Here is an 8951-nt window from a genome sequence, read left to right as displayed (position 1 = left end):
AGGTGAAAGAAACAGAAAAAAAAGATACATCCTGTTTTCTAAGAGAAGATAAGTGTGCAGCGGGATCCGACCAACTCGTCGAAAGCCAACTCGTTGAGGGCCAACTTGTCGACGTCCCATTCGTCGAATAGGCCAGTTCGTAAGAATCCCGGACAAAAGCTCACCGAACAAGAGCTCACCGGACAGAAGCTCACCGGACAGAAGCTCACCGGACAAAAGCTCACCGGACAAAAGCTCACCCATTTTTTCACAAACCCGGACAAAAGCTCACCAGAAGAAAATTTAATGTTGGTCTTAAGTTGAGTGCGGACAACTTAGGTGCTTGCCTGCGACACTAAAATGCAACGATAAATTTAATCTGACAGGCGCATGGTTTGTTGATTAGAGTAGAAACAAGTTTATTTATCGATTAGTTCGAAGCGAATGCATTTGTCTACTAACTCCAGTAGTCTTGGTAGATCTCGGTGCACCTCTTCGGGTTCAAAAACTCCGGTTCACGAAGTTTCTTGGGCGATACACGAGGGTACTCCGACATACCTTGAAAGTTGAGTCAAGCAAGCTTGATCTTAGCTCCATTCAGTTTTGGTTATCTTAATTTTGGTCCCAAAAGTTGCTTCTCTGCCTGTTAGGGCTTATTTGTCGACACCTTTGCATGGGATGGGGTACCACTTCTCCTAAAAATGGTGCAATGACCATCGCGTCTGCACGTTATCAGAGCCCTTGTTTCGCCCGGGTAGCGAAAAAAAAAGAAGAGGTGAGCTTTTGTCCGGTTACCAATTCGTAATAGGGCAATTCGTCGAAGGGCAACTTGTCCAAAGGGGCAATCTGTCGAAAGGCGATTCGTCGAATGGGTTGAATCACGGCCAGAGGTTAAAGTTTGTAGTTCCTTCTTACCTTTTGACCTAAATTTTTATTTGTGTTTGGACACAGCGCCCTTCTTAGGTTACAAGACGGAAAGAAAAATCACAAGACTGCGAAGACAGGACAGTATCTTGAGACAAGTTGAGAAATGTTCATTTCGGGATCGTCCTTTTGCTTGTTTGTTTTATTACTTTTTGTAATGAGCCGTCGCAGACTGTCGCCGCGAAGCGGCGTGACTGATGGGCCAGGTGGGTTAGCACTTATGTTATGAGCCGCCGTAGACTGTCGCCGCGAAGCGGGGTCAACGGGTGGGCCGTGTAGGTTAACACGCGGCCCAGTGATACACGCGCGACGTAGTGATCGCCTCCCACTGCACCGCGAAAGTGGCGAAAGCTGGAAGTTGTTATCTTCGACAAGAAAGAGCGGAGGCTATTACCGTGCGGCGATATTACGCATTACTATAGGGCAAGATTTGCTTCGATATATCCGGACAAAATTATATATTGTGGCTTTGAAACAGCGGCGACCAGTTGGCCTCTTCGACAAGTTTTCCTTCGACGAGCTGCCCTATCACGAACGAATCCCGGAGAAAAGCTCACCGGAGAAGAACTCACCGGAGAAAAGCTCACTGAAGATAAGCTCACCGGAGAAAAGCTCACCGCAAAACCGGCGGATTCGGAGAAAAGCTCACCGGCCATTGAGCGTATGCGGAGAAAAGCTTACCGATATTTTTTCTACCTTTTATATGCAGGCTGTTGGATAATGCGTAACATATATCAATTTATAATCATTAAAATTCGTCAGCTTTGTAAAAAAGAAAATGTCCTCTGTAATATTTGTTAAGCTGAATGGCTATATTGTTCCCAAATTAATTGCGGGCGAGTGTTTTCTGTGGCTTACTCTCGAGGCAAGGAAAGCCTAACTAAAAACTTTATGAACTTGAAGAACAGGAAAAAGTTAAAAAAATTTAATGATGTCTGCCTAAAACCTAAAAAAATCAAAGCTGTAACTGCCGAAAATTCAAAAGTGCATGCGCAACAACGCGGTGCCTGAAATTCTCTTTGAAGCTTCCTTTGAAAACAGGATAAAACAGTCAATAGGATATCGAGGCTTCTTTCTTCCACGGACATGCACGCTTTCTAGCCGTTCGTGCTGGTGTTTTCACACGTTCCCTTTGTGTGATACTAGGGAGTTTTAGTAGATAGTTTTCAAATGCACGCTACTGCTGCGGGCGCGTGCTTCAGAGCATGCATCCAAGTGGCAGCGCGAGCTCCCGCTACAAATAGCGTGGCCTGAAAACACGATCTACTAAAACTCTCTACTGAGTGCCCTTCTATGGTGAGCCACCCATGACCTTCGGAGCTGCGCAATGGCACCGTTGTTACTCGTAACCTATAGAAGAAGTAGCCTTCTGTTATGCAGCGAATAGGGCGAATTGGTAAACGTTGTACATGATGAAAACCGCTCAAACGACGACGACAGTGTGAAGAAAACAAACACGACAAGCGAAGCTGTTCTCGCAACTAAAGTTTTGTTAGTGAAATTAACAGAAAGAAAACAGCGTAGCTGACACTGTTTACATCTACAAACGCCTTCTTATCTATTAGGCACTACACAATATTTGGAGCTGAACCGGTTCACACACCGCTATTCATTATAGCTCGCAAAGAACAAACCTCTTTATCTGACAGAGCTTGCGACGGCGCGCTGCCAGCTGTCAATAAATTGTTGCCTTTTTTATCGGTGTACGATATTTTGATTTTATGCTCGCGGCTGCATTATTTTATAGAATGGGTGATTACTAATTTCTGAGGAATTATTGAATATGCCCAATGAACTTCAAGAATATTACAAAAAAAAAAAAGAGCACATATTTTTAATGAAGTGACGAATGCGAATTATGTTAATTGCCACGTTTGACGCAGAATCAAGCTAACGGTGAGCTTTTCTACGCATCCGCACAAAGGCTGGTGAGCTTTTCTCCGCATCTGCCGGTTTTGCGGTGAGCTTTTCTCCGGTGAGCTTTTCTCCGGTGAGCTTTTCTCCGCCGCCCATGACGAACTGGCCTATTCGACGAATGGGCCGCCGACAAGTTGGCCGTCGACGAGTTGGCTTTCGACGAGTTGACCTAGACCCGTGTGCAGCAACGAACGAGGATGCTTTTGACAATAACACCTCCACATATTATCAAATCTCTTTTAGCGGATTTTAGGGTAGACAGAGCGTTGTCTCGTATTGTGGCATTATGAAAATGGTCCTAGTCACTATAGCCGAGAAGGACATTGTTACTTATTGTCTGTGCACTTACCTCCTCGAGCTTCTCGAAGAGGCACACAATAACTTGGTGTCCTTCTCTCCCCGTCTTCGATCGCAAAGCGCAAACAAAGGGACTAAAAAAGCGGATATAAATTGCCCCCCCCCCCCCCTTTTTTTTTATAGAAATGCTTATTTTGACTTATTGACATTGTTTTTAGGGTCTAAAAAAATAGATTCAGGGGCTTGGTGTTGCAAAAAAAGGCTTTGCGGAACTGAAGAGTGCCAAGCCTCCCTTTGCGCAGGTCAATTCGCGTGACAGTGTCACTGCGCCTCGACTTTACCAAAATCATTAAAAAAAAAATTAAGAAAAACTTTAGAAGGGAGGTGGAGGGGGGGGGGGGTTGGCCCTGTAAAACATATAACGGATTACAAGGAATCTGTTACATAAAAAATGTAAGTGAATTACTTTAAAATTACTCTAGAAAAGATGTAATTATTCCGTTACTAAATTACTCATAAATGTAAGAGTTTACAAGTGATTTCGTTACTTGGAATGGGTTACGTACAAGTCTGACTGCGAGCACCTTTCGAGTGATGCGAAGTGTCTCTGGAAGGATGATCGCCTATTTTGTAGAAACGATAAAACAGAATACCATGAAATGAGTTTCACCACATTCTTACACGAAGAGTTTTTTTTTTTTCAGTTGTATAAATTTTTTTCTTGCTAGTTATCATTATTAAAATGAATGCGCGGATTGAGAGTCAGATTCGGTTCCGAATTTTGCTGGTGCGGTTCGGATGCGGATACGAAGTCTGCGGATGTGGATCGGATGCGGATGTTCAAACTGTTATCCGCGCAGGGCTCTATTAAAATCACAAGCGCGTGATGGTCTAATGAAGAAGTCGTGAAAGCAGGCTCAAAAAATGAAAGGCGTTTACAATCCCCTGTAACGCCAAATTCGAGCGCAGCTTTTGAGGAGGAGGGGGGGAAGGTATGGGACGGGAGAGTATGCCCCTCCTCCTCGTCCGTACTTTCCCCTCCTCCTCTCCTGCTCCCCCCTTTAGGGAAAAATTTTCCCGCTAAATTTAGTGGAGAAAATTTTGAGCTAAATTCAGCAAGGAAATTTTAAGCTAAATTTAGCGGGGAAGTTTTCCCGCTAAATTTAGCGGGTCACCAGTGACGTCATAGATACATCAAGCATAGATGACGTCATTGGTGACCCTCGTGACGTTACGTGTGACGTCATTATGGGAAACGTCTCATAATGCACCGAGTGGTTACGCCGACGCCGCTCAAGCCGGAAACGGCCGCCTGAGAGCTGCGCTCTAAAACACGCGATGAAAATCGCCAATAAATGGCGTTCCCAACCGTCCATCCTTTTGACGGGTTCGTAGCGGTGTTTTATAAAACCTATTAGGTTCTCCGAGCGGTCTGGTTGGTTGACTCTAAACGTCGGGAGCGCGCTTCTGGTAGTACTATGTTTGTCCTATGCAAAATGTACGCACGGACGGACGGACAAACTTGTAGGAGGTCAGTTTTTGTTATAAAACATTTCATAATTTTAAAATAAAAACGCGTTTGTATTTGCGCTAATTATGCTTCGGAAACGCAAAGCAGTTACGAGCCCCCAAAAAAAATGTATATATATATATATATATATATATATATATATATATAATGTCAAAGATGCGTACTGCCGGAGTTACTAATTCGAAGTTTATTACGACGTTTCGAGCGGGGTACCGCTCTTCATCAGGTGGATTATATATATATATATATATATATACCGGGTGTTTTTGCGAAGACTTTCAAAAATCCAAAAAATTAGGGCGATTGAAAAAAAAAGAAACTCTCTTCGGGAACAAACTCCCAGCCACGGCGGACGACAGGAACTGCCAAAAAAATACTAATTAGCCAGATCATTCATTAAAACTTGTTAATTAACTTTTTAATTAGGGGAAATAGACATATGGTTCCAATTAGAAAATTGTTGAGCGTTATCGAAAACCACTAAATCAGTCATTTTCAGAAAGACTTTAAGCGCGTGAGACGAGTAGTAGCGCACTCAAATTACCACTCGTGGAGCAGGTACAAGGCTGGGGCTAGATAAGAGGCGGAAAAATCGCGCGGGCGCCTTACCGCAACCGCTAGCCTTGTACCTGCTCCACGAGTGGTAACTTTAGTGCGCTACTACTCGTCTCACGCGCTCAAAGTCTTTCTGAAAATGACTGATTTAGTGGTTTTCGATAACGCTCAGCAACTTTCTAATTGGAACCATGTCTATTTCCCCTAATTAAAAAGTTAATTAACACGTTTTAATTAATTATCTGGCTAATTAGTAGGTTTTTGGCAATTCCTGACGTCCGCCGTGGCTGGTAGTTTGTTCCCGAAGAAAGTTTCTTTTTTTTTTTCAATCGCCCTAATTTTTAGGATTTTTGAAAGTCTTCGCAAAAACACCCGGTATATATATATACAGGGTGTTTCAGAGAACGCAGGCCAAATCTCCTGCAAAAACTACTCATCGCAACAAAAAAAGGCTTGTGGCGTTTTGGTCCTGAGCCAGGGGCCCATTTAGGAAAATTAGTAAAGTCCGGGATAATTAAGCTGTTAATTATTTTTGCGTAATTAACTTTTTTTAATATTGTGTTTAAGGGCATGGTTTAAATTAGAAAATTGCTCAGCATCATCGAAAAACACTAAATCAACAAATCGCAGAACGATAGAGGGCACGCGAAGCATGTTACAGCTTTCTGAAAAACTGCACAAAATCAACGGGTTTTTAAGTTTCGGTTTGCTATCAGAGCGCATCTGGGCCCCGGCGGCACGGCGCCCCGTGGAGAAATAGTGCAACCAACCTTTGCTGCGCCGTCATCGCGCGACACAGCAAAGACTGGGCCCCCCGCCCCCCCCCCCCCCCCCTCCGAAATCCTCCATTTTACTTGCCCCCCCCCCCCCCCCCCCGCCCGCCCTGAATCAAAATCCTGGCTACGTGCCTGGCAAGCCATGTCTAGAAAACTGTGTGGAGAACTAACAGATGGGAAGAGAAAAAAAAAACAAAAAAACATAAGATGTCTTGAGTGGTTTAAGAAAATGTTTTTTGCGGCGACATGGAGTTCAATCCTGCATGGCCTCCAGGTCGAGCTAAAAGGTCTACTGGCTGGTAAGCAACGTTTAACGGTCAAATTAATTAATCAAAGCAAATCAGGTGTCAGCCAAATTACAATACTTCGTTTCAGCTTAAATTTAGACGCAACCGACGCAAGGGCCCAATCAATAAGTGTCAAAAGCGCCTTTTGATTGGTTCAGCGATGATAAAACACGTAGAAAACCACGACCGAACATCATGACGGTGCGCTTTTGAAACTGTCTGAATGGCCTGTAGCGTCGACTGCGTCTAAGCTGAAACGAAGTATAGCTGACGTGTGCAATGCAACCTTTCCATCGCTTATCACCCGGGCGAAAAATGCTGAATCACTGAGCTGTTGACGCATGCGCAGCGTCTGCTATACCGCACAGCAGAGCTACAGCTCATGCTCAGAAGGCCTTCCACAGCCCAGCAGACAAAGACGGCAGCTCGCAAAAGGCGATTTCGGCGAAGGTCTATCTATATGATCAGTGTAAACGGAAATCGATAAGCTTGACAGCATACAGGCTGTTCAGCAGGGAGAAAAAAAGTAATGCACAGCTGATGCAGATGCAGGATTTTGCTTCCCCAGTGGTAAATCTTGAAAATCGTGGTTGTCGTAATAATCAACTCTCTTTAATGAATTCCCTGAATCAGCTTCGAAGGAAACGGCCGGAGCTTGTAAAAATCTTAATAGTTACTGACCGGTTCTGCTTTAAGATAGTAAGAAATGTTTGTGTCAAAAAAAAAAAAAGAAACACGACGAAAATGATCTTTGGAGAAGTGGAGCAAGAGGGACAAAGGACAAACACAACTCTCCAAACATAGCTGAGCTAAGTGAATGGCTCGCGACGGAAAAAATCCTCCTAGCCCGGGTATCGAACCCACTCCACTTCCAGTGGAGCGCTCTACCAACTGAGCTGACCAGGGGTTAGACGTCTAGCCCCTGGTTAGCTCAGTTGGTAGAGCGCTCCACTGGAAATGGAGAGGTCCCGGGTTCGATACCCGGACCAGGCGGATTTTTTCGGTAGCGCACCAGTCACCTAGCTGTGTTTGGAGATTTCTGTTTGTCCTTTGTCCTTCTTGTTACCCTTCTCCAGGGAATATTTTCGTCATTCTTGTCCAGCTCGCTTGCACCTTCGCATTTATTTGCATTATAAGGAAAAACATATCGGCTGGGCAAATTGTCTGCTGATCGGCACCGACCAGTCATTGTCAGTTTTTGTCTTCTTTTTGGAAGACAAAGAGCTTGTGTCCTCTGATTCTCGTGAACTAAAGGGCACATATGTGAGCATCTCGAAGACTACTCGGACTCGGTTCGTGCTATTGGAGAAAGCTGTGGAAGTATCCGAAAGCTCGTCGGATCCACGAGAAAAGCAAGGTGGTGTTTAAAGTTTGAAATACGACTCTTTATTTTTAGATCGAGTTAAATTTAAGCGGGATGATGAAGCAAAACGGGTGAGTTAACCTTGAATGTCCAATAAGCATAGCGCTTGCCAATAGTAAAAAAAAAAAAAGTCCACACGTTGTTGGTATTTGTCAACACGATGAAGTCACAAGTTGTAATTAGAACGATGTCACGGCTGAACGGCGAATTTCCTGATCATGAAGCCTTCCCTGCAAACTACACCTGTTGTAGGAAATATAGTTAATGAAAACACCTCCTCCTTGGGAACGGAGGAGGTGCTTTCTTGCCTCTTTTCTTGCTCATAAAAGCATCGTTTCAAAAGAAATTCAGATTAAAAATGAAAGCGCTAAAAATGTTTGGTGTGAGTTTTGTATAAAAAATGGTGAACTGCCTTGGGTGCTTTTTACAGCCCGTCAAGTACTCGGCCGAGTCTACTGGCCCTTGTCTTTAAATTGTTTCTACTGCTAGTTGTGAAAAAATTATAACTGGAGGTGACTTTTAGCTTCCGGAAATTGAATGGAATGCAAATATTCACAAAGCTGGCATTGAAAAAAAAAACACCCTTTACGTTGAATTTATTTACATTTTTTATTGTTAGTTCGTAGGTTTTTGAACAGTATGTTTCTAAGCCAACACGAAACGATGAAACAGGTCACATTTTAGACTCGCTTTTATCGAACACGCCAGACATGACTTCGTGCACCCACGTTGTTCCTGGCATCAGCTAACGTAAACGTTGTAGCAGATGTTAATATTGCAAGTACCAATGTCGGCGAGTCAAGAACGCGTAGGTGCATCAATGTAAGAAAGGAGATTACAATAATATGACAAGTGGCCGAGACTCATATTTTCCAACCTTCGAGAAGTTGGCAGAAGATCTAAGTATCAAGGAACTCTGGTCTATTTCTGAGGAGAAAATCGATAAATTAACCAAAAGTTTTGTTTCTTGCTTACTTCCAAGCGTGCTCGCGACAAGCCTTGGACATTCTCGGCATCCGCGCAGCCTAATTCAAAAGAAACGTAGGGCGTACCTAAGGCACCGCAGCACCTAACTTACAGCTGATACGGCAAATTTAAGCGAACTTACTGCATTCGTCAAAGCCAGTATTCAAGCAGCTAAAAAACCTATATTTTAAAACTTTTCAAGAGGGGGTGAAAAACAACCTAAAATCCTAGAAATATTTGCGCAAAAATGGGAAAAAAAACATATCTGCCCAACCGTTTCATCATAGCGGCAGTACTCTTAATATATTAGATGGATAAAGCCGAACTACTAGCTAATACTTCTTTTCTATTCCGTG

The 8951-nt window shown here is 43.6% G+C and overlaps 1 non-coding gene across 1 annotated transcript; it reads left to right on the top strand.

Annotated features, from left to right (window-relative positions):
* Positions 1 to 7184: 7184 nt before the first annotated feature.
* On the top strand, positions 7185 to 7259 carry Trnas-gga. The gene has a single exon. It is a non-coding gene; the product is annotated as a tRNA-Ser (tRNA).
* Positions 7260 to 8951: the final 1692 nt, after the last annotated feature.

Source organism: Ixodes scapularis, unplaced genomic scaffold (genome assembly GCF_016920785.2).
Source record: "Ixodes scapularis isolate PalLabHiFi unplaced genomic scaffold, ASM1692078v2 PGA_scaffold2__306_contigs__length_199485367, whole genome shotgun sequence".
In the NCBI taxonomy this organism is placed as follows: domain Eukaryota; kingdom Metazoa; phylum Arthropoda; class Arachnida; order Ixodida; family Ixodidae; genus Ixodes; species Ixodes scapularis.
The sequence above is the reverse complement of the archived record's forward strand: the minus strand, read 5'-3'. Positions and strand labels throughout refer to the sequence as shown.